Here is a 26,868-nt window from a genome sequence, read left to right on the forward strand (position 1 = left end):
ACCACACCAGGGCCTGTGGCACTGGCTGAGGCCACTTACACCACACCAGGGCCTGTGGCTGCTGGCTGTGGCCATGTACACCACACCAGGGCCTGTGGCTGCTGGCTGAGGCCACATACACCACACCAGGGCCTTAGTTGCTATTGAGGCCAATTACACCACACCAGGGCCTGTGGCACTGGCTGAGGCCACTTACACCACACCAGGGCCTGTGGCTGCTGGCTGAGGCCACTTACACCACACCAGGGCCTGTGGCTGCTGGCTGAGGCCACTTACACCACACCAGGGCCTGTGGCTCTGGCTCAGGCCACTCATATCACACCAGACCCTGTGCTTCTGGCCGAGGCCATCTTCACCAAACCAGGCCCTGTGCTGCTAGCTGTGGCCATGTACAACACACCAGGCCCTGTTCTGGTTCCTGAGGCCATCTTCAACAATCCAGGGCCTGTGCTGTTGGATAAATGCTAAACTGAGCCTTTGGGTTAGGGTATTATGCAAACATGCAGGTATGGTTATAGGATTGTCTTCGTAACTTCAGGTACTTGCCACCTAATCACTTGAATCCATAAATTGAGACATTGTGCTGGGGCCAGCAGCTTACGGCCATACCACCCTGAGCACGCCCGACCTCGTCTGATCTCGGAAGCTAAGCAGGGCTGGGCTTGGTTAGTACTTGGATGGGAGACTTCCTTGGAATACCTGGTGCTGTAAGCCTTTCATTTTCATGTCATTGAACCGCTTTTGATCCAGAGAAGGGGTGTATTAAAAGACCAAAAGCAGCTGCCCATTAATGAGGGCACATTAACGACATTGCTTTTGGCTCTTTTCCAATGTCTTGTGCTGCTACCTGATGCCACCTACACCACACCAGGGCCTGAGTGACCGGCTGGGGCCACTTACACCACATCAGGGCCTGTGGCTCTGGCTGAGGCCACTTACACCACAACAGGGCCTGTGGCTGCTGGCTGAGGCCACCTACACCACACCAGGGCCTTAGTTGCTATTGAGGCCAATTACACCACACCAGGGTCTGTAGCTCTTGCTCAGGCCACTTACACCACACCAGGGCCTGTGGCTGCTGGCTGAGGCCACTTACACCACACCAGGGCCTGTGGCTGCTGGCTGAGGCCACTTACACCACACCAGGGCCTGTGGCTGCTGGCTGAGGCCACTTACACCACACAAGGGCCTGTGGCTGCTGGCTGAGGCCACCTACACCACACCAGGGCCTGTGGCTTCTGGCTGAGGCCACTTACACCACACCAGGGCCTGTGGCTCTTGCTCAGGCCACTCATATCACACCAGACCCTGTGCTTCTGGCCAAGGCCATCTTCACCAAACCTGGCCCAGTGCTGCTTGCTGTGGCCATGTACAAGACACAAGGCCCTGTGCTGCTGGCTGAGGCCACTTACACCACACCAGGGCCTTATTTACTTCTGAGGCCACATACACAACACCAGGGCCTTAGTTGCTATTGAGGCCAATTACACCACACCAGGGCCTGTGGCACTGGCTGAGGCCACTTACACCACACCAGGGCCTGTGGCTGCTGGCTGAGGCCACTTACACCACACCAGGGCCTGTGGCTCTTGCTCAGGCCACTCATATCACACCAGACCCTGCGCTTCTGGCCGAGGCCATCTTCACCAAACCTGGCCCTGTGCTGCTTGCTGTGGCCATGTACAACACACCAGGCCCTGTGCTGGTTCCAGAGGCCATCTTCAACAATCCAGGGCCTGTGCTGTTAGATAAATGCCAAACTGAGCATTTGGGTTAGGGTATTATGCAAACATGCAGGTATGGTTATAGGATTGTCTTCGTAACTTCAGGTACTTGCCACCTAATCAGTTGAATCCATAAATTGAGACATTGTGCTGGAGCCAGCAGCTTACGGCCATACCACCCTGAGCACGCCCGACCTCGTCTGATGTCGGAAGCTAAGCAGGGCTGGGCTTGGTTAGTACTTGGATGGGAGACTGCCTGGGAATACCTGGTGCTGTAAGCCTTTCATTTTCATGTCATTGAACCGCTTTTGATCCAGAGAAGGGGTGTATTAAAAGACCAAAAGCAGCTGCCCATTAATGAGGGCACATTAACGACATTGCTTTTGGCTGTTTTCCAATGTCTTGTGCTGCTAGCTGATGCCACCTACACCACACCAGGGCCTGAGTGACCGGCTGGGGCCACTTACACCACATCAGGGCCTGTGGCTCTGGCTGAGGCCACTTACACCACACCAGGGCCTGTGGCTGCTGGCTGAGGCCACTTACACCACACCAGGGCCTTAGTTGCTATTGAGGCCAATTACACCACACCAGGGTCTGTGGCTCTTGCTCAGGCCACTTACACCACACCAGGGCCTGTGGCTGCTGGCTGAGGCCACATACACCACACCAGGGCCTGTGGCTGCTGGCTGAGGCCACATACACCACACCAGGGCCTTAGTTGCTATTGAGGCCAATTACACCACACCAGGGCCTGTGGCACTGGCTGAGGCCACTTACACCACACCAGGGCCTGTGGCTGCTGGCTGAGGCCACTTACACCACACCAGGGCCTGTGGCTGCTGGATGAGGCGACTTACACCACACCAGGGCCTGTGGCTGCTGGATGAGGCGACTTACAACACACCAAGGCCTGTGGCTGCTGGCTGAGGCCACTTACACCACACCAGGGCCTTAGTTGCTATTGAGGCCACTTACACCACACCAGGGCCTGTGGCTGCTGGCTGTGGCCATGTACACCACACCAGGGCCTGTGGCTGCTGGCTGAGGCCACATACACCACACCAGGGCCTTAGTTGCTATTGAGGCCAATTACACCACACCAGGGCCTGTGGCACTGGCTGAGGCCACTTACACCACACCAGGGCCTGTGGCTGCTGGCTGAGGCCAGTTACACCACACCAGGGCCTGTGGCTGCTGGCTGAGGCCACTTACACCACACCAGGGCCTGTGGCTCTGGCTCAGGCCACTCATATCACACCAGACCCTGTGCTTCTGGCCGAGGCCATCTTCACCCAACCAGGCCCTGTGCTGCTAGCTGTGGCCATGTACAACACACCAGGCCCTGTGCTGGTTCCAGAGGCCATCTTCAACAATCCAGGGCCTGTGCTGTTGGATAAATGCCAAACTGAGCCTTTGGGTTAGGGTATTATGCAAACATGCAGTTATGGTTATAGGATTGTCTTCGTAACTTCAGGTACTTGCCACCTAATCACTTGAATCCATAAATTGAGACATTGTGCTGGGGCCAGCAGCTTACGGCCATACCACCCTGAGCACGCCCGACCTCGTCTGATCTCGGAAGCTAAGCAGGGCTGGGCTTGGTTAGTACTTGGATGGGAGACTGCCTGGGAATACCTGGTGCTGTAAGCCTTTAATTTTCATGTCATTGAACTGCTTTTGATCCAGAGAAGGGGTGTATTAAAAGACCAAAAGCAGCTGCCCATTAATGAGGGCACATTAACGACATTGCTTTTGGCTCTTTTCCAATGTCTTGTGCTGCTAGCTGATGCCACCTACACCACACCAGGGCCTGAGTGACCGGCTGGGGCCACTTACACCACATCAGGGCCTGTGGCTCTGGTTGAGGCCACTTACACCACACCAAGGCCTGTGGCTGCTGGCTGAGGCCACCTACACCACACCAGGGCCTTAGTTGCTATTGAGGCCAATTACACCACACCAGGGTCTGTGGCTCTTGCTCAGGCCACTTACACCACACCAGGGCCTGTGGCTGCTGGCTGAGGCCACTTACACCACACAAGGGCCTGTGGCTGCTGGCTGAGGCCACCTACACCACACCAGGGCCTTAGTTGCTATTGAGGCCAATTACACCACACCAGGGTCTGTGGCTCTTGCTCAGGCCACTTACACCACACCAGGGCCTGTGGCTCTTGCTCAGGCCACTTACACCACACCAGGGCCTGTGGCTCTGGCTGAGGCCACTTACACCACACCACGGCCTTATTTGCTTCTGAGGCCACTTACACCACACCAGGGCCTGTGGCTGCTGGCTGAGGCCACATACACCACACCAGGGCCTTAGTTGCTATTGAGGCCAATTACACCACACCAGGGCCTCTGGCACTGGCTGAGGCCACTTACACCACACCAGGGCCTGTGGCTGCTGGCTGAGGCCACTTACACCACACCAGGGCCTTAGTTGCTATTGAGGCCACTTACACCACACCAGGGCCTGTGGCTGCTGGCTGTGGCCATGTACACCACACAAGGGCCTGTGGCTGCTGGCTGAGGCCACATACACCACACCAGGGCCTTAGTTGCTATTGAGGCCAATTACACCACACCAGGGCCTGTGGCACTGGCTGAGGCCACTTACACCACACCAGGGCCTGTGGCTGCTGGCTGAGGCCACTTACACCACACCAGGGCCTGTGGCTGCTGGCTGAGGCCACTTACACCACACCAGGGCCTGTGGCTCTTGCTCAGGCCACTCATATCACACCAGACCCTGTGCTTCTGGCCGAGGCCATCTTCACCCAACCAGGCCCTGTGCTGCTAGCTGTGGCCATGTACAACACACCAGGCCCTGTGCTGGTTGCAGAGGCCATGTTCAACAATCCAGGGCCTGTGCTGTTAGATAAATGCCAAACTGAGCCTTTGGGTTAGGGTATTATGCAAACATGCAGGTATGGTTATAGGATTGTCTTCGTAACTTCAGGTACTTGCCACCTAATCAGTTGAATCCATAAATTGAGACATTGTGCTGGGGCCAGCAGCTTACGGCCATACCACCCTGAGCACGCCCGACCTCGTCTGATCTCGGAAGCTAAGCAGGGCTGGGCTTGGTTAGTGCTTGGATGGGAGACTGCCTGGGAATACCTGGTGCTGTAAGCCTTTCATTTTCATGTCATTGAACCGCTTTTGATCCAGAGAAGGGGTGTATTAAAAGACCAAAAGCAGCTGCCCATTAATGAGGGCACATTAACGACATTGCTTTTGGCTGTTTTCCAATGTCTTGTGCTGCTAGCTGATGCCACCTACACCACACCAGGGACTGAGTGACCGGCTGGGGTCACTTACACCACATCAGGGCCTGTGGCTGCTGGCTGAGGCCACTTACACCACACCAGGGCCTGTGGCTGCTGGCTGAGGCCACCTACACCACACCAGGGCATTAGTTGCTATTGAGGCCAATTACACCACACCAGGGTCTGTGACTCTTGCTCAGGCCACTTACACCACACCAGGGCCTGTGGCACTGGCTGAGGCCACTTACACCACACCAGGGCCTGAGGCTGCTGGCTGAGGCCACTTACACCACACCAGGGCCTGTGGCTGCTGGCTGAGGCCACTTACACCACACCAGGGCCTGTGGCTGCTGGCTGAGGCCACTTACACCACACCAGTGCCTGTGGCTTCTGGCTGAGGCGACTTACACCACACCAAGGCCTGTGGCTGCTGGCTGAGGCCACTTACACCACACCAGGGCCTTAGTTGCTATTGAGGCCACTTACACCACACCAGGGCCTGTGGCTCCTGGCTGAGGCCACATACACCACACCAGGGCCTTATTTGCTTCTGAGGCCACTTACACCACACCAGGGCCTGTGGCTGCTGGCTGAGGCCACATACACCACACCAGGGCCTTAGTTGCTATTGAGGCCACTTACACCACACCAGGGCCTGTGGCTCCTGGCTGAGGCCACATACACCACACCAGGGCCTTATTTGCTTCTGAGGCCACTTACACCACACCAGGGCCTGTGGCTCTTGCTCAGGCCACTCATATCACACCAGACCCTGTGCTTCTGGCCAAGGCCATCTTCACCAAACCAGGCCCTGTGCTGCTAGCTGTGGTCATGTACAACACACCAGGCCCTGTTCTGGTTCCTGAGGCCATCTTCAACAATCCAGGGCCTGTGCTGTTGGATAAATGCTAAACTGAGCCTTTGGGTTAGGGTATTATGCAAACATGCAGGTATGGTTATAGGATTGTCTTCGTAACTTCAGGTACTTGCCACCTAATCAGTTGAATCCATAAATTGAGACATTGTGCTGGGGCCAGCAGCTTACGGCCATACCACCCTGAGCACGCCCGACCTCGTCTGATCTCGGAAGCTAAGCAGGGCTGGGCTTGGTTAGTACTTGGATGGGAGACTTCCTTGGAATACCTGGTGCTGTAAGCCTTTCATTTTCATGTCATTGAACCGCTTTTGATCCAGAGAAGGTGTGTATTAAAAGACCAAAAGCAGCTTCCCATTAATGAGGGCACATTAACGACATTGCTTTTGGCTGTTTTCCAATGTCTTGTGCTGCTAGCTGATGCCACCTACACCACACCAGGGCCTGAGTGACCGGCTGGGGCCACTTACACCACATCAGGGCCTGTGGCTCTGGCTGAGGCCACTTACACCACACCAGGGCCTGTGGCTGCTGGCTGAGGCCACTTACACCACACCAGCGCCTGTGGCTGCTGGCTGAGGCCACCTACACCACACCAGGGCCTTAGTTGCTATTGAGGCCAATTACACCACACCAGGGTCTGTGGCTCTTGCTCAGGCCACTTACACCACACCAGGGCCTGTGGCTGCTGGCTGAGGCCACTTACACCACACCAGGGCCTGTGGCTGCTGGCTGAGGCCACTTACACCACACCAGGGCCTGTGGCTGCTGGCTGAGGCCACTTACACCACACAAGGGCCTGTGGCTGCTGGCTGAGGCCACTTACACCACACCAGGGCCTGTGGCTCTTGCTCAGGCCACTCATATCACACCAGACCCTGTGCTTCTGGCCAAGGCCATCTTCACCAAACCTGGCCCAGTGCTGCTTGCTGTGGCCATGTACAACACACCAGGCCTTGTGCTGCTGGCTGAGGCCACTTACACCACACCAGGGCCTTAGTTGCTATTGAGGCCACTTACACCACACCAGGGCCTTATTTGCTTCTGAGGCCACTTACACCACACCAGGGCCTGTGGCTGCTGGCTGAGGCCACATACACAACACCAGGGCCTTAGTTGCTATTGAGGCCAATTACACCACACCAGGGCCTGTGGCACTGGCTGAGGCCACTTACACCACACCAGGGCCTGTGGCTTCTGGCTGAGGCCACTTACACCACACAAGGGCCTGTGGCTGCTGGCTGAGGCCACCTACACCACACCAGGGCCTGTGGCTCTTGCTCAGGCCACTCATATCACACCAGGCCCTGCGCTTCTGGCCGAGACCATCTTCACCAAACCTGGCCCTGTGCTGCTTGCTGTGGCCATGTACAACACACCAGGCCCTGTGCTGGTTCCAGAGGCCATCTTCAACAATCCAGGGCCTGTGCTGTTAGATAAATGCCAAACTGAGCCTTTGGGTTAGGGTATTATGCAAACATGCAGGTATGGTTATAGGATTGTCTTCGTAACTTCAGGTACTTGCCACCTAATCAGTTGAATCCATAAATTGAGACATTGTGCTGGGGCCAGCAGCTTACGGCCATACCACCCTGAGCACGCCCGACCTCGTCTGATCTCGGAAGCTAAGCAGGGCTGGGCTTGGTTAGTACTTGGATGGGAGACTTCCTTGGAATACCTGGTGCTGTAAGCCTTTCATTTTCATGTCATTGAACCGCTTTTGATCCAGAGAAGGGGTGTATTAAAAGACCAAAAGCAGCTGCCCATTAATGAGGGCACATTAACGACATTGCTTTTGGCTGTTTTCCAATGTCTTGTGCTGCTAGCTGATGCCACCTACACCACACCAGGGCCTGTGGCTGCTGGCTGAGGCCACTTACACCACACCAGGGCCTGTGGCTGCTGGCTGAGGCCACTTACACCACACCAGGGCCTGTGGCTGCTGGCTGAGGCCACCTACACCACACCAGGGCCTTTGTTGCTATTGAGGCCAATTACACCACACCAGGGTCTGTGGCTCTTGGTCAGGCCACTTACACCACACCAGGGCCTGTGGCTGCTGGCTGAGGCCACTTACACCACATCAGGGCATTAGCTGCTATTGAGGCCACTTACACCACACCAGGGCCTGTGGCTGCTGGCTGAGGCCACCTACACCACACCAGGGCATTAGTTGCTATTGAGGCCAATTACACCACACCAGGGTCTGTGGCTCTTGCTCAGGCCACTTACACCACACCAGGGCCTGTGGCACTGGCTGAGGCCACTTACACCACACCAGGGCCTGTGGCTCTGGCTGAGGCCACTTACACCACACCAGGGCCTGTGGCTGCTGGCTGAGGCCACTTACACCACACCAGGGCCTGTGGCTGCTGGCTGAGGCCACTTACACCACACCAGGGCCTGTGGCTGCTGGCTGAGGCCACTTACACCACACCAGTGCCTGTGGCTTCTGGCTGAGGCCACTTACACCACACCAGGGCCTGTGGCTCTTGCTCAGGCCACTCATATCACACCAGACCCTGTGCTTCTGGCCGAGGCCATCTTCACCAAACCTGGCCCTGTGCTGCTTGCTGTGACCATGTACAACACACCAGGCCCTGTGCTGGTTGCAGAGGCCATGTTCAACAATCCAGGGCCTGTGCTGTTAGATAAATGCCAAACTGAGCCTTTGGGTTAGGGTATTATGCAAACATGCAGGTATGGTTATAGGATTGTCTTCGTAACTTCAGGTACTTGCCACCTAATCAGTTGAATCCATAAATTGAGACATTGTGCTGGGGCCAGCAGCTTACGGCCATACCACCCTGAGCACGCCCGACCTCGTCTGATCTCGGAAGCTAAGCAGGGCTGGGCTTGGTTAGTACTTGGATGGGAGACTGCCTGGGAATACCTGGTACTGTAAGCCTTTCATTTTCATGTCATTGAACCGCTTTTGATCCAGAGAAGGGGTGTATTAAAAGACCAAAAGCAGCTGCCCATTAATGAGGGCACATTAACGACATTGCTTTTGGCTGTTTTCCAATGTCTTGTGCTGCTAGCTGATGCCACCTACACCACACCAGGGACTGAGTGACCGGCTGGGGTCACTTACACCACATCAGGGCCTGTGGCTGCTGGCTGAGGCCACTTACACCACACCAGGGCCTGTGGCTGCTGGCTGAGGCCACCTACACCACACCAGGGCATTAGTTGCTATTGAGGCCAATTACACCACACCAGGGTCTGTGACTCTTGCTCAGGCCACTTACACCACACCAGGGCCTGTGGCACTGGCTGAGGCCACTTACACCACACCAGGGCCTGAGGCTGCTGGCTGAGGCCACTTACACCACACCAGGGCCTGTGGCTGCTGGCTGAGGCCACTTACACCACACCAGGGCCTGTGGCTGCTGGCTGAGGCCACTTACACCACACCAGTGCCTGTGGCTTCTGGCTGAGGCGACTTACACCACACCAAGGCCTGTGGCTGCTGGCTGAGGCCACTTACACCACACCAGGGCTTTAGTTGCTATTGAGGCCACTTACACCACACCAGGGCCTGTGGCTCCTGGCTGAGGCCACATACACCACACCAGGGCCTTATTTGCTTCTGAGGCCACTTACACCACACCAGGGCCTGTGGCTGCTGGCTGAGGCCACATACACCACACCAGGGCCTTAGTTGCTATTGAGGCCAATTACACCACACCAGGGCCTGTGGCTCTTGCTCAGGCCACTTACTCCACACCAGGGCCTGTGGCTCTTGCTCAGGCCACTCATATCACACCAGACCCTGTGCTTCTGGCCAAGGCCATCTTCACCAAACCAGGCCCTGTGCTGCTAGCTGTGGCCATGTACAACACACCAGGCCCTGTTCTGGTTCCTGAGGCCATCTTCAACAATCCAGGGCCTGTGCTGTTGGATAAATGCTAAACTGAGCCTTTGGGTTAGGGTATTATGCAAACATGCAGGTATGGTTATAGGATTGTCTTCGTAACTTCAGGTACTTGCCACCTAATCAGTTGAATCCATAAATTGAGACATTGTGCTGGGGCCAGCAGCTTACGGCCATACCACCCTGAGCACGCCCGACCTCGTCTGATCTCGGAAGCTAAGCAGGGCTGGGCTTGGTTAGTACTTGGATGGGAGACTTCCTTGGAATACCTGGTGCTGTAAGCCTTTCATTTTCATGTCATTGAACCGCTTTTGATCCAGAGAAGGTGTGTATTAAAAGACCAAAAGCAGCTGCCCATTAATGAGGGCACATTAACGACATTGCTTTTGGCTGTTTTCCAATGTCTTGTGCTGCTAGCTGATGCCATCTACACCACACCAGGGCCTGAGTGACCGGCTGGGGCCACTTACACCACACCAGGGCCTGTGGCTGCTGGCTGAGGCCACTTACACCACACCAGGGCCTGTGGCTGCTGGCTGAGGCCACTTACACCACACCAGGGCCTGTGGCTGCTGGCTGAGGCCACCTACACCACACCAGGGCCTTAGTTGCTATTGAGGCCAATTACACCACACCAGGGTCTGTGGCTCTTGCTCAGGCCACTTACACCACACCAGGGCCTGTGGCTGCTGGCTGAGGCCACTTACACCACACCAGGGCCTGTGGCTGCTGGCTGAGGCCACTTACACCACACCAGGGCCTGTGGCTGCTGGCTGAGGCCACTTACACCACACAAGGGCCTGTGGCTGCTGGCTGAGGCCACCTACACCACACCAGGGCCTGTGGCTTCTGGCTGAGGCCACTTACACCACACCAGGGCCTGTGGCTCTTGCTCAGGCCACTCATATCACACCAGACCCTGTGCTTCTGGCCAAGGCCATCTTCACCAAACCTGGCCCAGTGCTGCTTGCTGTGGCCATGTACAACACACCAGGCCTTGTGCTGCTGGCTGAGGCCACTTACACCACACCAGGGCCTTAGTTGCTATTGAGGCCACTTACACCACACCAGGGCCTTATTTGCTTCTGAGGCCACTTACACCACACCAGGGCCTTAGTTGCTATTGAGGCCAATTACACCACACCAGGGCCTGTGGCTGCTGGCTGAGGCCACATACACAACACCAGGGCCTTAGTTGCTATTGAGGCCAATTACACCACACCAGGGCCTGTGGCACTGGCTGAGGCCACTTACACCACACCAGGGCCTGTGGCTTCTGGCTGAGGCCACTTACACCACACAAGGGCCTGTGGCTGCTGGCTGAGGCCACCTACACCACACCAGGGCCTGTGGCTCTTGCTCAGGCCACTCATATCACACCAGACCCTGTGCTTCTGGCCGAGACCATCTTCACCAAACCTGGCCCTGTGCTGCTTGCTGTGGCCATGTACAACACACCAGGCCCTGTGCTGGTTCCAGAGGCCATCTTCAACAATCCAGGGCCTGTGCTGTTAGATAAATGCCAAACTGAGCCTAGGGTATTATGCAAACATGCAGGTATGGTTATAGGATTGTCTTCGTAACTTCAGGTACTTGCCACCTAATCAGTTGAATCCATAAATTGAGACATTGTGCTGGGGCCAGCAGCTTACGGCCATACCACCCTGAGCACGCCCGACCTCGTCTGATCTCGGAAGCTAAGCAGGGCTGGGCTTGGTTAGTACTTGGATGGGAGACTGCCTGGGAATACCTGGTGCTGTAAGCCTTTCATTTTCATGTCATTGAACCGCTTTTGATCCAGAGAAGGGGTGTATTAAAAGACCAAAAGCAGCTGCCCATTAATGAGGGCACATTAACGACATTGCTTTTGGCTGTTTTCCAATGTCTTGTGCTGCTAGCTGATGCCACCTACACCACACCAGGGCCTGAGTGACCGGCTGGGGCCACTTACACCACATCAGGGCCTGTGGCTGCTGGCTGAGGCCACTTACACCACACCAGGGCCTGTGGCTGCTGGCTGAGGCCACTTACACCACACCAGGGCCTGTGGCTGCTGGCTGAGGCCACCTACACCACACCAGGGCCTTAGTTGCTATTGAGGCCAATTACACCACACCAGGGTCTGTGGCTCTTGCTCAGGCCACTTACACCACACCAGGGCCTGTGGCACTGGCTGAGGCCACTTACACCACACCAGGGCATTAGTTGCTATTGAGGCCACTTACACCACACCAGGGCCTGTGGCTGCTGGCTGAGGCCACCTACACCACACCAGGGCATTAGTTGCGATTGAGGCCAATTACACCACACCAGGGCCTGTGGCACTGGCTGAGGCCACTTACACCACACCAGGGCCTGTGGCTCTGGCTGAGGCCACTTACACCACACCAGGGCCTGTGGCTGCTGGCTGAGGCCACTTACACCACACCAGGGCCTGTGGCTGCTGGCTGAGGCCACTTACACCACACCAGGGCCTGTGGCTGCTGGCTGAGGCCACTTACACCACACCAGTGCCTGTGGCTTCTGGCTGAGGCCACTTACACCACACCAGGGCCTGTGGCTCTTGCTCAGGCCACTCACATCACACCAGACCCTGCGCTTCTGGCCGAGGCCATCTTCACCAAACCAGGCCCTGTGCTGCTAGCTGTGGCCATGTACAACACACCAGGCCCTGTGCTGGTTCCTGAGGCCATCTTCAACAATCCAGGGCCTGTGCTGTTAGATAAATGCTAAACTGAGCCTTTGGGTTAGGGTATTATGCAAACATGCAGGTATGGTTAAAGGATTGTCTTCGTAACTTCAGGTACTTGCCACCTAATCAGTTGAATCCATAAATTGAGACATTGTGCTGGGGCCAGCAACTTACGGCCATACCACCCTGAGCACGCCTGACCTCGTCTGATCTCGGAAGCTAAGCAGGGCTGGGCTTGGTTAGTACTTGGATGGGAGACTGCCTGGGAATACCTGGAGCTGTAAGCCTTTCATTTTCATGTCATTGAACCGCTTTTGATCCAGAGAAGGGGTGTATTAAAAGACCAAAAGCAGCTGCCCATTAATGAGGGCACATTAACGACATTGCTTTTGGCTCTTTTCCAATGTCTTGTGCTGCTAGCTGATGCCACCTACACCACACCAGGGCCTGAGTGACCGGCTGGGGCCACTTACACCACATCAGGGCCTGTGGCTGCTGGCTGAGGCCACTTACACCACACCAGGGCCTGTGGCTGCTGGCTGAGGCCACCTACACCACACCAGGGCCTTAGTTGCTATTGAGGCCAATTACACCACACCAGGGTCTGTGGCTCTTGCTCAGGCCACTTACACCACACCAGGGCCTGTGGCTGCTGGATGAGGCCACTTACACCACACCAGGGCCTGTGGCTGCTGGCTGAGGCCACTTACACCACACAAGGGCCTGTGGCTGCTGGCTGAGGCCACTTACACCACACCAGGGCCTGTGGCTGCTGGCTGAGGCCACCTACACCACACCAGGGCCTTAGTTGCTATTGAGGCCACTTACACCACACCAGGGCCTGTGGCTGCTGGCTGAGGCCACTTACACCACACCAGGGCCTGTGGCTGCTGGCTGAGGCCACATACACCACACCAGGGCCTGTGGCTGCTGGCTGAGGCCACTTACACCACACCAGGGCCTTAGTTGCTATTGAGGCCACTTACACCACACCAGGGCCTGTGGCTCCTGGCTGAGGCCACATACACCACACCAGGGCCTTAGTTGCTATTGAGGCCAATTACATCACACCAGGGCCTGTGGCTCTTGCTCAGGCCACTTACTCCACACCAGGGCCTGTGGCTCTTGCTCAGGCCACTCATATCACACCAGACCCTGTGCTTCTGGCCAAGGCCATCTTCACCAAACCAGGCCCTGTGCTGCTAGCTGTGGCCATGTACAACACACCAGGCCCTGTTCTGGTTCCTGAGGCCATCTTCAACAATCCAGGGCCTGTGCTGTTGGATAAATGCTAAACTGAGCCTTTGGGTTAGGGTATTATGGAAACATGCAGGTATGGTTATAGGATTGTCTTCGTAACTTCAGGTACTTGCCACCTAATCAGTTGAATCCATAAATTGAGACATTGTGCTGGGGCCAGCAGCTTACGGCCATACCACCCTGAGCACGCCCGACCTCGTCTGATCTCGGAAGCTAAGCAGGGCTGGGCTTGGTTAGTACTTGGATGGGAGACTTCCTTGGAATACCTGGTGCTGTAAGCCTTTCATTTTCATGTCATTGAACCGCTTTTGATCCAGAGAAGGTGTGTATTAAAAGACCAAAAGCAGCTGCCCATTAATGAGGGCACATTAACGACATTGCTTTTGGCTGTTTTCCAATGTCTTGTGCTGCTAGCTGATGCCACCTACACCACACCAGGGCCTGAGTGACCGGCTGGGGCCACTTACACCACATCAGGGCCTGTGGCTCTGGCTGAGGCCACTTACACCACACCAGGGCCTGTGGCTGCTGGCTGAGGCCACTTACACCACACCAGGGCCTGTGGCTGCTGGCTGAGGCCACCTACACCACACCAGGGCCTTAGTTGCTATTGAGGCCAATTACACCACACCAGGGTCTGTGGCTCTTGCTCAGGCCACTTACACCACACCAGGGCCTGTGGCTGCTGGCTGAGGCCACTTACACCACACCAGGGCCTGTGGCTGCTGGCTGAGGCCACTTACACCACACCAGGGCCTGTGGCTGCTGGCTGAGGCCACTTACACCACACAAGGGCCTGTGGCTGCTGGCTGAGGCCACCTACACCACACCAGGGCCTGTGGCTTCTGGCTGAGGCCACTTACACCACACCAGGGCCTGTGGCTCTTGCTCAGGCCACTCATATCACACCAGACCCTGTGCTTCTGGCCAAGGCCATCTTCACCAAACCTGGCCCAGTGCTGCTTGCTGTGGCCATGTACAACACACCAGGCCTTGTGCTGCTGGCTGAGGCCACTTACACCACACCAGGGCCTTAGTTGCTATTGAGGCCAATTACACCACACCAGGGCCTGTGGCTCTTGCTCAGGCGACTTACACCACACCAGGGCCTGTGGCTGCTGGCTGAGGCCACTTACACCACACAAGGGCCTGTGGCTGCTGGCTGAGGCCACCTACACCACACCAGGGCCTGTGGCTGCTGGCTGAGACCACTTACACCACACCAGGGCCTGTGGCTCTTGCTCAGGCCACTTACACCACACCAGGGCCTGTGGCTCTGGCTGAGGCCACTTACACCACACCACGGCCTTATTTGCTTCTGAGGCCACTTACACCACACCAGGGCCTGTGGCTGCTGGCTGAGGCCACATACACCACACCAGGGCCTTAGTTGCTATTGAGGCCAATTACACCACACCAGGGCCTCTGGCACTGGCTGAGGCCACTTACACCACACCAGGGCCTGTGGCTGCTGGCTGAGGCCACTTACACCACACCAGGGCCTGTGGCTGCTGGATGAGGCGACTTACACCACACCAAGGCCTGTGGCTGCTGGCTGAGGCCACTTACACCACACCAGGGCCTTAGTTGCTATTGAGGCCACTTACACCACACCAGGGCCTGTGGCTGCTGGCTGTGGCCATGTACACCACACAAGGGCCTGTGGCTGCTGGCTGAGGCCACATACACCACACCAGGGCCTTAGTTGCTATTGAGGCCAATTACACCACACCAGGGCCTGTGGCACTGGCTGAGGCCACTTACACCACACCAGGGCCTGTGGCTGCTGGCTGAGGCCACTTACACCACACCAGGGCCTGTGGCTGCTGGCTGAGGCCACTTACACCACACCAGGGCCTGTGGCTCTTGCTCAGGCCACTCATATCACACCAGACCCTGTGCTTCTGGCCGAGGCCATCTTCACCCAACCAGGCCCTGTGCTGGTTCCAGAGGCCATCTTCAACAATCCAGGGCCTGTGCTGTTGGATAAATGCCAAACTGAGCCTTTGGGTTAGGGTATTATGCAAACATGCAGTTATGGTTATAGGATTGTCTTCGTAACTTCAGGTACTTGCCACCTAATCAGTTGAATCCATAAATTGAGACATTGTGCTGGGGCCAGCAGCTTACGGCCATACCACCCTGAGCACGCCCGACCTCGTCTGATCTAGGAAGCTAAGCAGGGCTGGGCTTGGTTAGTACTTGGATGGGAGACTGCCTGGGAATACCTGGTGCTGTAAGCCTTTCATTTTCATGTCATTGAACCGCTTTTGATCCAGAGAAGGGGTGTATTAAAAGACCAAAAGCAGCTGCCCATTAATGAGGGCACATTAACGACACTCCTTTTGGCTGTTTTCCAATGTCTTGTGCTGCTAGCTGATGCCACCTACACCACACCAGGGCCTGAGTGACCGGCTGGGGCCACTTACACCACATCAGGGCCTGTGGCTCTGGCTCAGGCCACTTACACCACACCAGGGCCTGTGGCTGCTGGCTGAGGCCACATACACAACACCAGGGCTTTAGTTGCTATTGAGGCCAATTACACCACACCAGGGTCTGTGACTCTTGCTCAGGCCACTTACACCACACCAGGGCCTGTGGCACTGGCTGAGGCCACTTACACCACACCAGGGCCTGTGGCTGCTGGCTGAGGCCACTTACACCACACCAGGGCCTGTGGCTGCTGGCTGAGGCCACTTACACCACACCAGGGCCTGTGGCTGCTGGCTGAGGGCACTTACACCACACCAGTGCCTGTGGCTTCTGGCTGAGGCCACTTACACCACACCAGGGCCTGTGGCTCTTGCTCAGGCCACTCACATCACACCAGGCCCTGCGCTTCTGGCCGAGGCCATCTTCACCAAACCAGGCCCTGTGCTGCTAGCTGTGGCCATGTACAACACACCAGGCCCTGTGCTGGTTCCTGAGGCCATCTTCAACAATCCAGGGCCTGTGCTGTTAGATAAATGCTAAACTGAGCCTTTGGGTTAGGGTATTATGCAAACATGCAGGTATGGTTAAAGGATTGTCTTCGTAACTTCAGGTACTTGCCACCTAATCAGTTGAATCCATAAATTGAGACATTGTGCTGGGGCCAGCAGCTTACGGCCATACCACCCTGAGCACGCCCGACCTCGTCTGATCTCGGAAGCTAAGCAGGGCTGGGCTTGGTTGGTACTTGGATGGGAGACTGCCTGGGAATACCTGGTACTGTAAGCCTTTCATTTTCATGTCATTGAACCGCTTTTGATCCAGAGAAGGGGTGTATTAAAAGACCAAAAGCAGCTGCCCATTAATGAGGGCACATTAACGACATTGCTTTTGGCTCTTTTCCAATGTCTTGTGCTGCTAGCTGATGCCACCTACACCACACCAGGGACTGAGTGACCGGCTGGGGCCACTTACACCACATCAGGGCCTGTGGCTGCTGGCTGAGGCCACTTACACCACACCAGGGCCTGTGGCTGCTGGCTGAGGCCACTTACACCACACCAGGGCCTGTGGCTGCTGGCTGAGGCCACCTACACCACACCAGGGCCTTTGTTGCTATTGAGGCCAATTACACCACACCAGGGTCTGTGGCTCTTGGTCAGGCCACTTACACCACACCAGGGCCTGTGGCTGCTGGCTGAGGCCACTTACACCACATCAGGGCATTAGCTGCTATTGAGGCCACTTACACCACACCAGGGCCTGTGGCTGCTGGCTGAGGCTACCTACACCACACCAGGGCATTAGTTGCTATTGAGGCCAATTACACCACACCAGGGTCTGTGGCTCTTGCTCAGGCCACTTACACCACACCAGGGCCTGTGGCACTGGCTGAGGCCACTTACACCACACCAGGGCCTGTGGCTCTGGCTGAGGCCACTTACACCACACCAGGGCCTGTGGCTGCTGGCTGAGGCCACTTACACCACACCAGGGCCTGTGGCTGCTGGCTGAGGCCACTTACACCACACCAGGGCCTGTGGCTGCTGGCTGAGGCCACTTACACCACACCAGGGCCTGTGGCTGCTGGCTGAGGCCACTTACACCACACCAGGGCCTGTGGCTGCTGGCTGAGGCCACTTACACCACACCAGGGCCTTAGTTGCTATTGAGGCCACTTACACCACACCAGGGCCTGTGGCTGCTGGCTGAGGCCACATACACCACACCACGGTCTTATTTGCTTCTGAGGCCACTTACACCACACCAGGGCCTGTGGCTGCTGGCTGAGGCCACATACACCACACCAGAGCCTTAGTTGCTATTGAGGCCACTTACTCCACACCAGGGCCTGTGGCACTGGCTGAGGCCACTTACACCACACCAGGGCCTTAGTTGCTATTGAGGCCAATTACACCACACCAGGGTCTGTGGCTCTTGCTCAGGCCACTTACACCACACCAGGGCCTGTGGCTGCTGGCTGAGGCCACTTACACCACACCAGGGCATTAGTTGCTATTGAGGCCACTTACACCACACCAGGGCCTGTGGCTGCTGGCTGAGGCCACCTACACCACACCAGGGCATTAGTTGCTATTGAGGCCAATTACACCACACCAGGGTCTGTGGCTCTTGCTCAGGCCACTTACACCACACCAGGGCCTGTGGCACTGGCTGAGGCTACTTACACCACACCAGGGCCTGTGGCTCTGGCTGAGGCCACTTACACCACACCAGGGCCTGTGGCTGCTGGCTGAGGCCACTTACACCACACCAGGGCCTGTGGCTGCTGGCTGAGGCCACTTACACCACACCAGTGCCTGTGGCTTCTGGCTGAGGCCACTTACACCACACCAGGGCCTTAGTTGCTATTGAGGCCAATTACACCACACCAGGGTCTGTGACTCTTGCTCAGGCCACTTACACCACACCAGGGCCTGTGGCACTGGCTGAGGCCACTTACACCACACCAGGGCCTGTGGCTGCTGGCTGAGGCCACTTACACCACACCAGGGCCTGTGGCTGCTGGCTGAGGCCACTTACACCACACCAGGGCCTGTGGCTGCTGGCTGAGGGCACTTACACCACACCAGTGCCTGTGGCTTCTGGCTGAGGCCACTTACACCACACCAGGTCCTGTGGCTCTTGCTCAGGCCACTCACATCACACCAGGCCCTGCGCTTCTGGCCGAGGCCATCTTCACCAAACCAGGCCCTGTGCTGCTAGCTGTGGCCATGTACAACACACCAGGCCCTGTGCTGGTTCCTGAGGCCATCTTCAACAATCCAGGGCCTGTGCTGTTAGATAAATGCTAAACTGAGCCTTTGGGTTAGGGTATTATGCAAACATGCAGGTATGGTTAAAGGATTGTCTTCGTAACTTCAGGTACTTGCCACCTAATCAGTTGAATCCATAAATTGAGACATTGTGCTGGGGCCAGCAGCTTACGGCCATACCACCCTGAGCACGCCCGACCTCGTCTGATCTCGGAAGCTAAGCAGGGCTGGGCTTGGTTAGTACTTGGATGGGAGACTGCCTGGGAATACCTGGTGCTGTAAGCCTTTCATTTTCATGTCATTGAACCGCTTTTGATCCAGAGAAGGGGTGTATTAAAAGACCAAAAGCAGCTGCCCATTAATGAGGGCACATTAACGACATTGCTTTTGGCTGTTTTCCAATGTCTTGTGCTGCTAGCTGATGCCACCTACACCACACCAGGGCCTGAGTGACCGGCTGGGGCCACTTACACCACATCAGGGCCTGTGGCTGCTGGCTGAGGCCACTTACACCACACCAGGGCCTGTGGCTGCTGGCTGAGGCCACTTACACCACACCAGGGCCTGTGGCTGCTGGCTGAGGCCACCTACACCACACCAGGGCCTTAGTTGCTATTGAGGCCAATTACACCACACCAGGGTCTGTGGCTCTTGCTCAGGCCACTTACACCACACCAGGGCCTGTGGCACTGGCTGAGGCCACTTACACCACACCAGGGCATTAGTTGCTATTGAGGCCACTTACACCACACCAGGGCCTGTGGCTGCTGGCTGAGGCCACCTACACCACACCAGGGCATTAGTTGCGATTGAGGCCAATTACACCACACCAGGGCCTGTGGCACTGGCTGAGGCCACTTACACCACACCAGGGCCTGTGGCTCTGGCTGAGGCCACTTACACCACACCAGGGCCTGTGGCTGCTGGCTGAGGCCACTTACACCACACCAGGGCCTGTGGCTGCTGGCTGAGGCCACTTACACCACACCAGGGCCTGTGGCTGCTGGCTGAGGCCACTTACACCACACCAGTGCCTGTGGCTTCTGGCTGAGGCCACTTACACCACACCAGGGCCTGTGGCTCTTGCTCAGGCCACTCACATCACACCAGACCCTGCGCTTCTGGCCGAGGCCATCTTCACCAAACCAGGCCCTGTGCTGCTAGCTGTGGCCATGTACAACACACCAGGCCCTGTGCTGGTTCCTGAGGCCATCTTCAACAATCCAGGGCCTGTGCTGTTAGATAAATGCTAAACTGAGCCTTTGGGTTAGGGTATTATGCAAACATGCAGGTATGGTTAAAGGATTGTCTTCGTAACTTCAGGTACTTGCCACCTAATCAGTTGAATCCATAAATTGAGACATTGTGCTGGGGCCAGCAACTTACGGCCATACCACCCTGAGCACGCCTGACCTCGTCTGATCTCGGAAGCTAAGCAGGGCTGGGCTTGGTTAGTACTTGGATGGGAGACTGCCTGGGAATACCTGGTGCTGTAAGCCTTTCATTTTCATGTCATTGAACCGCTTTTGATCCAGAGAAGGGGTGTATTAAAAGACCAAAAGCAGCTGCCCATTAATGAGGGCACATTAACGACATTGCTTTTGGCTCTTTTCCAATGTCTTGTGCTGCTAGCTGATGCCACCTACACCACACCAGGGCCTGAGTGACCGGCTGGGGCCACTTACACCACATCAGGGCCTGTGGCTGCTGGCTGAGGCCACTTACACCACACCAGGGCCTGTGGCTGCTGGCTGAGGCCACCTACACCACACCAGGGCCTTAGTTGCTATTGAGGCCAATTACACCACACCAGGGTCTGTGGCTCTTGCTCAGGCCACTTACACCACACCAGGGCCTGTGGCTGCTGGATGAGGCCACTTACACCACACCAGGGCCTGTGGCTGCTGGCTGAGGCCACTTACACCACACAAGGGCCTGTGGCTGCTGGCTGAGGCCACTTACACCACACCAGGGCCTGTGGCTGCTGGCTGAGGCCACCTACACCACACCAGGGCCTTAGTTGCTATTGAGGCCACTTACACCACACCAGGGCCTGTGGCTGCTGGCTGAGGCCACTTACACCACACCAGGGCCTGTGGCTGCTGGCTGAGGCCACATACACCACACCAGGGCCTGTGGCTGCTGGCTGAGGCCACTTACACCACACCAGGGCCTTAGTTGCTATTGAGGCCACTTACACCACACCAGGGCCTGTGGCTCCTGGCTGAGGCCACATACACCACACCAGGGCCTTAGTTGCTATTGAGGCCAATTACATCACACCAGGGCCTGTGGCTCTTGCTCAGGCCACTTACTCCACACCAGGGCCTGTGGCTCTTGCTCAGGCCACTCATATCACACCAGACCCTGTGCTTCTGGCCAAGGCCATCTTCACCAAACCAGGCCCTGTGCTGCTAGCTGTGGCCATGTACAACACACCAGGCCCTGTTCTGGTTCCTGAGGCCATCTTCAACAATCCAGGGCCTGTGCTGTTGGATAAATGCTAAACTGAGCCTTTGGGTTAGGGTATTATGCAAACATGCAGGTATGGTTATAGGATTGTCTTCGTAACTTCAGGTACTTGCCACCTAATCAGTTGAATCCATAAATTGAGACATTGTGCTGGGGCCAGCAGCTTACGGCCATACCACCCTGAGCACGCCCGACCTCGTCTGATCTCGGAAGCTAAGCAGGGCTGGGCTTGGTTAGTACTTGGATGGGAGACTTCCTTGGAATACCTGGTGCTGTAAGCCTTTCATTTTCATGTCATTGAACCGCTTTTGATCCAGAGAAGGTGTGTATTAAAAGACCAAAAGCAGCTGCCCATTAATGAGGGCACATTAACGACATTGCTTTTGGCTGTTTTCCAATGTCTTGTGCTGCTAGCTGATGCCACCTACACCACACCAGGGCCTGAGTGACCGGCTGGGGCCACTTACACCACATCAGGGCCTGTGGCTCTGGCTGAGGCCACTTACACCACACCAGGGCCTGTGGCTGCTGGCTGAGGCCACTTACACCACACCAGGGCCTGTGGCTGCTGGCTGAGGCCACCTACACCACACCAGGGCCTTAGTTGCTATTGAGGCCAATTACACCACACCAGGGTCTGTGGCTCTTGCTCAGGCCACTTACACCACACCAGGGCCTGTGGCTGCTGGCTGAGGCCACTTACACCACACCAGGGCCTGTGGCTGCTGGCTGAGGCCACTTACACCACACCAGGGCCTGTGGCTGCTGGCTGAGGCCACTTACACCACACAAGGGCCTGTGGCTGCTGGCTGAGGCCACCTACACCACACCAGGGCCTGTGGCTTCTGGCTGAGGCCACTTACACCACACCAGGGCCTGTGGCTCTTGCTCAGGCCACTCATATCACACCAGACCCTGTGCTTCTGGCCAAGGCCATCTTCACCAAACCTGGCCCAGTGCTGCTTGCTGTGGCCATGTACAACACACCAGGCCTTGTGCTGCTGGCTGAGGCCACTTACACCACACCAGGGCCTTATTTGCTTCTGAGGCCACTTACACCACACCAGGGCCTGTGGCTGCTGGCTGAGGCCACATACACAACACCAGGGCCTTAGTTGCTATTGAGGCCAATTACACCACACCAGGGCCTGTGGCACTGGCTGAGGCCACTTACACCACACCAGGGCCTGTGGGTTCTGGCTGAGGCCACTTACAACACACAAGGGCCTGTGGCTGCTGGCTGAGGCCACCTACACCACACCAGGGCCTGTGGCTCTTGCTCAGGCCACTCATATCACACCAGACCCTGTGCTTCTGGCCGAGACCATCTTCACCAAACCTGGCCCTGTGCTGCTTGCTGTGGCCATGTACAACACACCAGGCCCTGTGCTGGTTCCAGAGGCCATCTTCAACAATCCAGGGCCTGTGCTGTTAGATAAATGCCAAACTGAGCCTAGGGTATTATGCAAACATGCAGGTATGGTTATAGGATTGTCTTCGTAACTTCAGGTACTTGCCACCTAATCAGTTGAATCCATAAATTGAGACATTGTGCTGGGGCCAGCAGCTTACGGCCATACCACCCTGAGCACGCCCGACCTCATCTGATCTCGGAAGCTAAGCAGGGCTGGGCTTGGTTAGTACTTGGATGGGAGACTTCCTTGGAATACCTGGTGCTGTAAGCCTTTCATTTTCATGTCATTGAACCGCTTTTGATCCAGAGAAGGGGTGTATTAAAAGACCAAAAGCAGCTGCCCATTGATGAGGGCACATTAACGACATTGCTTTTGGCTGTTTTCCAATGTCTTGTGCTGCTAGCTGATGCCACCTACACCACACCAGGGCCTGAGTGACCGGCTGGGGCCACTTACACCACATCAGGGCCTGTGGCTCTGGCTGAGGCCACTTACACCACACCAGGGCCTGTATTTGCTGGATGAGGCGACTTACACCACACCAAGGCCTGTGGCTGCTGGCTGAGGCCACCTACACCACACCAGGGCCTGAGTGACCGGCTGCGGCCACTTACACCACATCAGGGCCTGTGGCTGCTGGCTGAGGCCACTTACACCACACCAGGGCCTGTGGCTGCTGGCTGAGGCCACTTACACCACACCAGGGCATTAGTTGCTATTGAGGCCAATTACACCACACCAGGGCCTGTGGCTCTGGCTGAGGCCACTTACACCACACCAGGGCCTGTGGCTGCTGGATGAGGCGACTTACACCACACCAAGGCCTGTGGCTGCTGGCTGAGGCCACTTACACCACACCAGGGCCTTAGTTGCTATTGAGGCCACTTACACCACACCAGGGCCTGTGGCTGCTGGCTGAGGCCACATACAACACACCACGGCCTTATTTGCTTCTGAGGCCACTTACACCACACCAGGGCCTGTGGCTGCTGGCTGAGGCCACTTACACCACACCAGGGCCTGTGGCTGCTGGCTGAGGCCACCTACACCACACCAGGGCCTTAGTTGCTATTGAGGCCAATTACCCCACACCAGGGTCTGTGGCTCTTGCTCAGGCCACTTACACCACACCAGAGCCTGTGGCTGCTGGCTGAGGCCACTTACACCACACCAGGGCCTGTGGCACTGGCTGAGGCCACTTACACCACACCAGGGCCTTAGTTGCTATTGAGGCCACTTACACCACACCAGGGCCTGTGGCTGCTGGCTGAGGCCACCTACACCACACCAGAGCATTAGTTGCTATTGAGGCCAATTACACCACACCAGGGTCTGTGGCTCTTGCTCAGGCCACTTACACCACACCAGGGCCTGTGGCACTGGCTGAGGCTACTTACACCACACCAGGGCCTGTGGCTCTGGCTGAGGCTACTTACACCACACCAGGGCCTGTGGCTGCTGGCTGAGGCCACTTACACCACACCAGTGCCTGTGGCTTCTGGCTGAGGCCACTTACACCACACCAGGGCCTTAGTTGCTATTGAGGCCAATTACACCACACCAGGGTCTGTGACTCTTGCTCAGGCCACTTACACCACACCAGGGCCTGTGGCACTGGCTGAGGCCACTTACACCACACCAGGGCCTGTGGCTGCTGGCTGAGGCCACTTACACCACACCAGGGCCTGTGGCTGCTGGCTGAGGCCACTTACACCACACCAGGGCCTGTGGCTGCTGGCTGAGGGCACTTACACCACACCAGTGCCTGTGGCTTCTGGCTGAGGCCACTTACACCACACCAGGGCCTGTGGCTCTTGCTCAGGCCACTCACATCACACCAGGCCCTGCGCTTCTGGCCGAGGCCATCTTCACCAAACCAGGCCCTGTGCTGCTAGCTGTGGCCATGTACAACACACCAGGCCCTGTGCTGGTTCCTGAGGCCATCTTCAACAATCCAGGGCCTGTGCTGTTAGATAAATGCTAAACTGAGCCTTTGGGTTAGGGTATTATGCAAACATGCAGGTATGGTTAAAGGATTGTCTTCGTAACTTCAGGTACTTGCCACCTAATCAGTTGAATCCATAAATTGAGACATTGTGCTGGGGCCAGCAGCTTACGGCCATACCACCCTGAGCACGCCCGACCTCGTCTGATCTCGGAAGCTAAGCAGGGCTGGGCTTGGTTAGTACTTGGATGGGAGACTGCCTGGGAATACCTGGTACTGTAAGCCTTTCATTTTCATGTCATTGAACCGCTTTTGATCCAGAGAAGGGGTGTATTAAAAGACCAAAAGCAGCTGCCCATTAATGAGGGCACATTAACGACATTGCTTTTGGCTCTTTTCCAATGTCTTGTGCTGCTAGCTGATGCCACCTACACCACACCAGGGCCTGTGGCTGCTGGCTGAGGCCACTTACACCACACCAGGGCCTGTGGCTGCTGGCTGAGGCCACTTACACCACACCAGGGCCTGTGGCTGCTGGCTGAGGCCACCTACACCACACCAGGGCCTTTGTTGCTATTGAGGCCAATTACACCACACCAGGGTCTGTGGCTCTTGGTCAGGCCACTTACACCACACCAGGGCCTGTGGCTGCTGGCTGAGGCCACTTACACCACATCAGGGCATTAGCTGCTATTGAGGCCACTTACACCACACCAGGGCCTGTGGCTGCTGGCTGAGGCCACCTACACCACACCAGGGCATTAGTTGCTATTGAGGCCAATTACACCACACCAGGGTCTGTGGCTCTTGCTCAGGCCACTTACACCACACCAGGGCCTGTGGCACTGGCTGAGGCCACTTACACCACACCAGGGCCTGTGGCTCTGGCTGAGGCCACTTACACCACACCAGGGCCTGTGGCTGCTGGCTGAGGCCACTTACACCACACCAGGGCCTGTGGCTGCTGGCTGAGGCCACTTACACCACACCAGGGCCTGTGGCTGCTGGCTGAGGCCACTTACACCACACCAGTGCCTGTGGCTTCTGGCTGAGGCCACTTACACCACACCAGGGCCTGTGGCTCTTGCTCAGGCCACTCATATCACACCAGACCCTGTGCTTCTGGCCGAGGCCATCTTCACCAAACCTGGCCCTGTGCTGCTTGCTGTGACCATGTACAACACACCAGGCCCTGTGCTGGTTGCAGAGGCCATGTTCAACAATCCAGGGCCTGTGCTGTTAGATAAATGCCAAACTGAGCCTTTGGGTTAGGGTATTATGCAAACATGCAGGTATGGTTATAGGATTGTCTTCGTAACTTCAGGTACTTGCCACCTAATCAGTTGAATCCATAAATTGAGACATTGTGCTGGGGCCAGCAGCTTACGGCCATACCACCCTGAGCACGCCCGACCTCGTCTGATCTCGGAAGCTAAGCAGGGCTGGGCTTGGTTAGTACTTGGATGGGAGACTGCCTGGGAATACCTGGTACTGTAAGCCTTTCATTTTCATGTCATTGAACCGCTTTTGATCCAGAGAAGGGGTGTATTAAAAGACCAAAAGCAGCTGCCCATTAATGAGGGCACATTAACGACATTGCTTTTGGCTGTTTTCCAATGTCTTGTGCTGCTAGCTGATGCCACCTACACCACACCAGGGACTGAGTGACCGGCTGGGGTCACTTACACCACATCAGGGCCTGTGGCTGCTGGCTGAGGCCACTTACACCACACCAGGGCCTGTGGCTGCTGGCTGAGGCCACCTACACCACACCAGGGCATTAGTTGCTATTGAGGCCAATTACACCACACCAGGGTCTGTGACTCTTGCTCAGGCCACTTACACCACACCAGGGCCTGTGGCACTGGCTGAGGCCACTTACACCACACCAGGGCCTGAGGCTGCTGGCTGAGGCCACTTACACCACACCAGGGCCTGTGGCTGCTGGCTGAGGCCACTTACACCACACCAGGGCCTGTGGCTGCTGGCTGAGGCCACTTACACCACACCAGTGCCTGTGGCTTCTGGCTGAGGCGACTTACACCACACCAAGGCCTGTGGCTGCTGGCTGAGGCCACTTACACCACACCAGGGCTTTAGTTGCTATTGAGGCCACTTACACCACAC

At 56.6% G+C, this 26,868-nt stretch overlaps 19 non-coding genes across 19 annotated transcripts; all 19 read left to right on the top strand.

Moving 5' to 3' along the window:
- The first annotated feature begins 595 nt into the window (after positions 1–595).
- On the top strand, positions 596–714 carry LOC143418020 (5S ribosomal RNA). Its single transcript, XR_013098168.1, has one exon. It is a non-coding gene; the product is annotated as a 5S ribosomal RNA (ribosomal RNA).
- Positions 715–1,886: 1,172 nt separating this feature from the next.
- LOC143417408 (5S ribosomal RNA) lies at positions 1,887–2,005 on the top strand. The gene has a single exon (XR_013097629.1). It is a non-coding gene; the product is annotated as a 5S ribosomal RNA (ribosomal RNA).
- A 1,253-nt stretch (positions 2,006–3,258) lies between these two features.
- On the top strand, positions 3,259–3,377 carry LOC143417774 (5S ribosomal RNA). Its single transcript, XR_013097922.1, has one exon. It is a non-coding gene; the product is annotated as a 5S ribosomal RNA (ribosomal RNA).
- A 1,366-nt stretch (positions 3,378–4,743) lies between these two features.
- Positions 4,744–4,862, top strand: LOC143417341 (5S ribosomal RNA). The gene has a single exon (XR_013097562.1). It is a non-coding gene; the product is annotated as a 5S ribosomal RNA (ribosomal RNA).
- Positions 4,863–6,035: 1,173 nt separating this feature from the next.
- LOC143418021 (5S ribosomal RNA) lies at positions 6,036–6,154 on the top strand. Its single transcript, XR_013098169.1, has one exon. It is a non-coding gene; the product is annotated as a 5S ribosomal RNA (ribosomal RNA).
- Positions 6,155–7,444: 1,290 nt separating this feature from the next.
- Positions 7,445–7,563, top strand: LOC143418023 (5S ribosomal RNA). Its single transcript, XR_013098171.1, has one exon. It is a non-coding gene; the product is annotated as a 5S ribosomal RNA (ribosomal RNA).
- A 1,096-nt stretch (positions 7,564–8,659) lies between these two features.
- LOC143417249 (5S ribosomal RNA) lies at positions 8,660–8,778 on the top strand. Its single transcript, XR_013097467.1, has one exon. It is a non-coding gene; the product is annotated as a 5S ribosomal RNA (ribosomal RNA).
- A 1,134-nt stretch (positions 8,779–9,912) lies between these two features.
- LOC143418024 (5S ribosomal RNA) lies at positions 9,913–10,031 on the top strand. The gene has a single exon (XR_013098172.1). It is a non-coding gene; the product is annotated as a 5S ribosomal RNA (ribosomal RNA).
- Positions 10,032–11,393: 1,362 nt separating this feature from the next.
- On the top strand, positions 11,394–11,512 carry LOC143417775 (5S ribosomal RNA). The gene has a single exon (XR_013097923.1). It is a non-coding gene; the product is annotated as a 5S ribosomal RNA (ribosomal RNA).
- A 1,095-nt stretch (positions 11,513–12,607) lies between these two features.
- LOC143417513 (5S ribosomal RNA) lies at positions 12,608–12,726 on the top strand. The gene has a single exon (XR_013097735.1). It is a non-coding gene; the product is annotated as a 5S ribosomal RNA (ribosomal RNA).
- Positions 12,727–13,861: 1,135 nt separating this feature from the next.
- LOC143418025 (5S ribosomal RNA) lies at positions 13,862–13,980 on the top strand. The gene has a single exon (XR_013098173.1). It is a non-coding gene; the product is annotated as a 5S ribosomal RNA (ribosomal RNA).
- Positions 13,981–15,823: 1,843 nt separating this feature from the next.
- Positions 15,824–15,942, top strand: LOC143417465 (5S ribosomal RNA). Its single transcript, XR_013097686.1, has one exon. It is a non-coding gene; the product is annotated as a 5S ribosomal RNA (ribosomal RNA).
- Positions 15,943–16,802: 860 nt separating this feature from the next.
- LOC143417413 (5S ribosomal RNA) lies at positions 16,803–16,921 on the top strand. Its single transcript, XR_013097634.1, has one exon. It is a non-coding gene; the product is annotated as a 5S ribosomal RNA (ribosomal RNA).
- Positions 16,922–19,075: 2,154 nt separating this feature from the next.
- LOC143417776 (5S ribosomal RNA) lies at positions 19,076–19,194 on the top strand. Its single transcript, XR_013097924.1, has one exon. It is a non-coding gene; the product is annotated as a 5S ribosomal RNA (ribosomal RNA).
- Positions 19,195–20,289: 1,095 nt separating this feature from the next.
- On the top strand, positions 20,290–20,408 carry LOC143417385 (5S ribosomal RNA). Its single transcript, XR_013097606.1, has one exon. It is a non-coding gene; the product is annotated as a 5S ribosomal RNA (ribosomal RNA).
- Positions 20,409–21,543: 1,135 nt separating this feature from the next.
- LOC143418026 (5S ribosomal RNA) lies at positions 21,544–21,662 on the top strand. The gene has a single exon (XR_013098174.1). It is a non-coding gene; the product is annotated as a 5S ribosomal RNA (ribosomal RNA).
- Positions 21,663–22,947: 1,285 nt separating this feature from the next.
- Positions 22,948–23,066, top strand: LOC143417857 (5S ribosomal RNA). Its single transcript, XR_013098004.1, has one exon. It is a non-coding gene; the product is annotated as a 5S ribosomal RNA (ribosomal RNA).
- Positions 23,067–24,907: 1,841 nt separating this feature from the next.
- LOC143417250 (5S ribosomal RNA) lies at positions 24,908–25,026 on the top strand. The gene has a single exon (XR_013097468.1). It is a non-coding gene; the product is annotated as a 5S ribosomal RNA (ribosomal RNA).
- Positions 25,027–26,122: 1,096 nt separating this feature from the next.
- Positions 26,123–26,241, top strand: LOC143417251 (5S ribosomal RNA). Its single transcript, XR_013097469.1, has one exon. It is a non-coding gene; the product is annotated as a 5S ribosomal RNA (ribosomal RNA).
- The last annotated feature ends 627 nt before the right edge of the window (positions 26,242–26,868 follow it).

Source organism: Maylandia zebra, linkage group LG3 (assembly GCF_041146795.1).
Source record: "Maylandia zebra isolate NMK-2024a linkage group LG3, Mzebra_GT3a, whole genome shotgun sequence".
NCBI classification, from domain to species: Eukaryota; Metazoa; Chordata; class Actinopteri; order Cichliformes; family Cichlidae; genus Maylandia; species Maylandia zebra.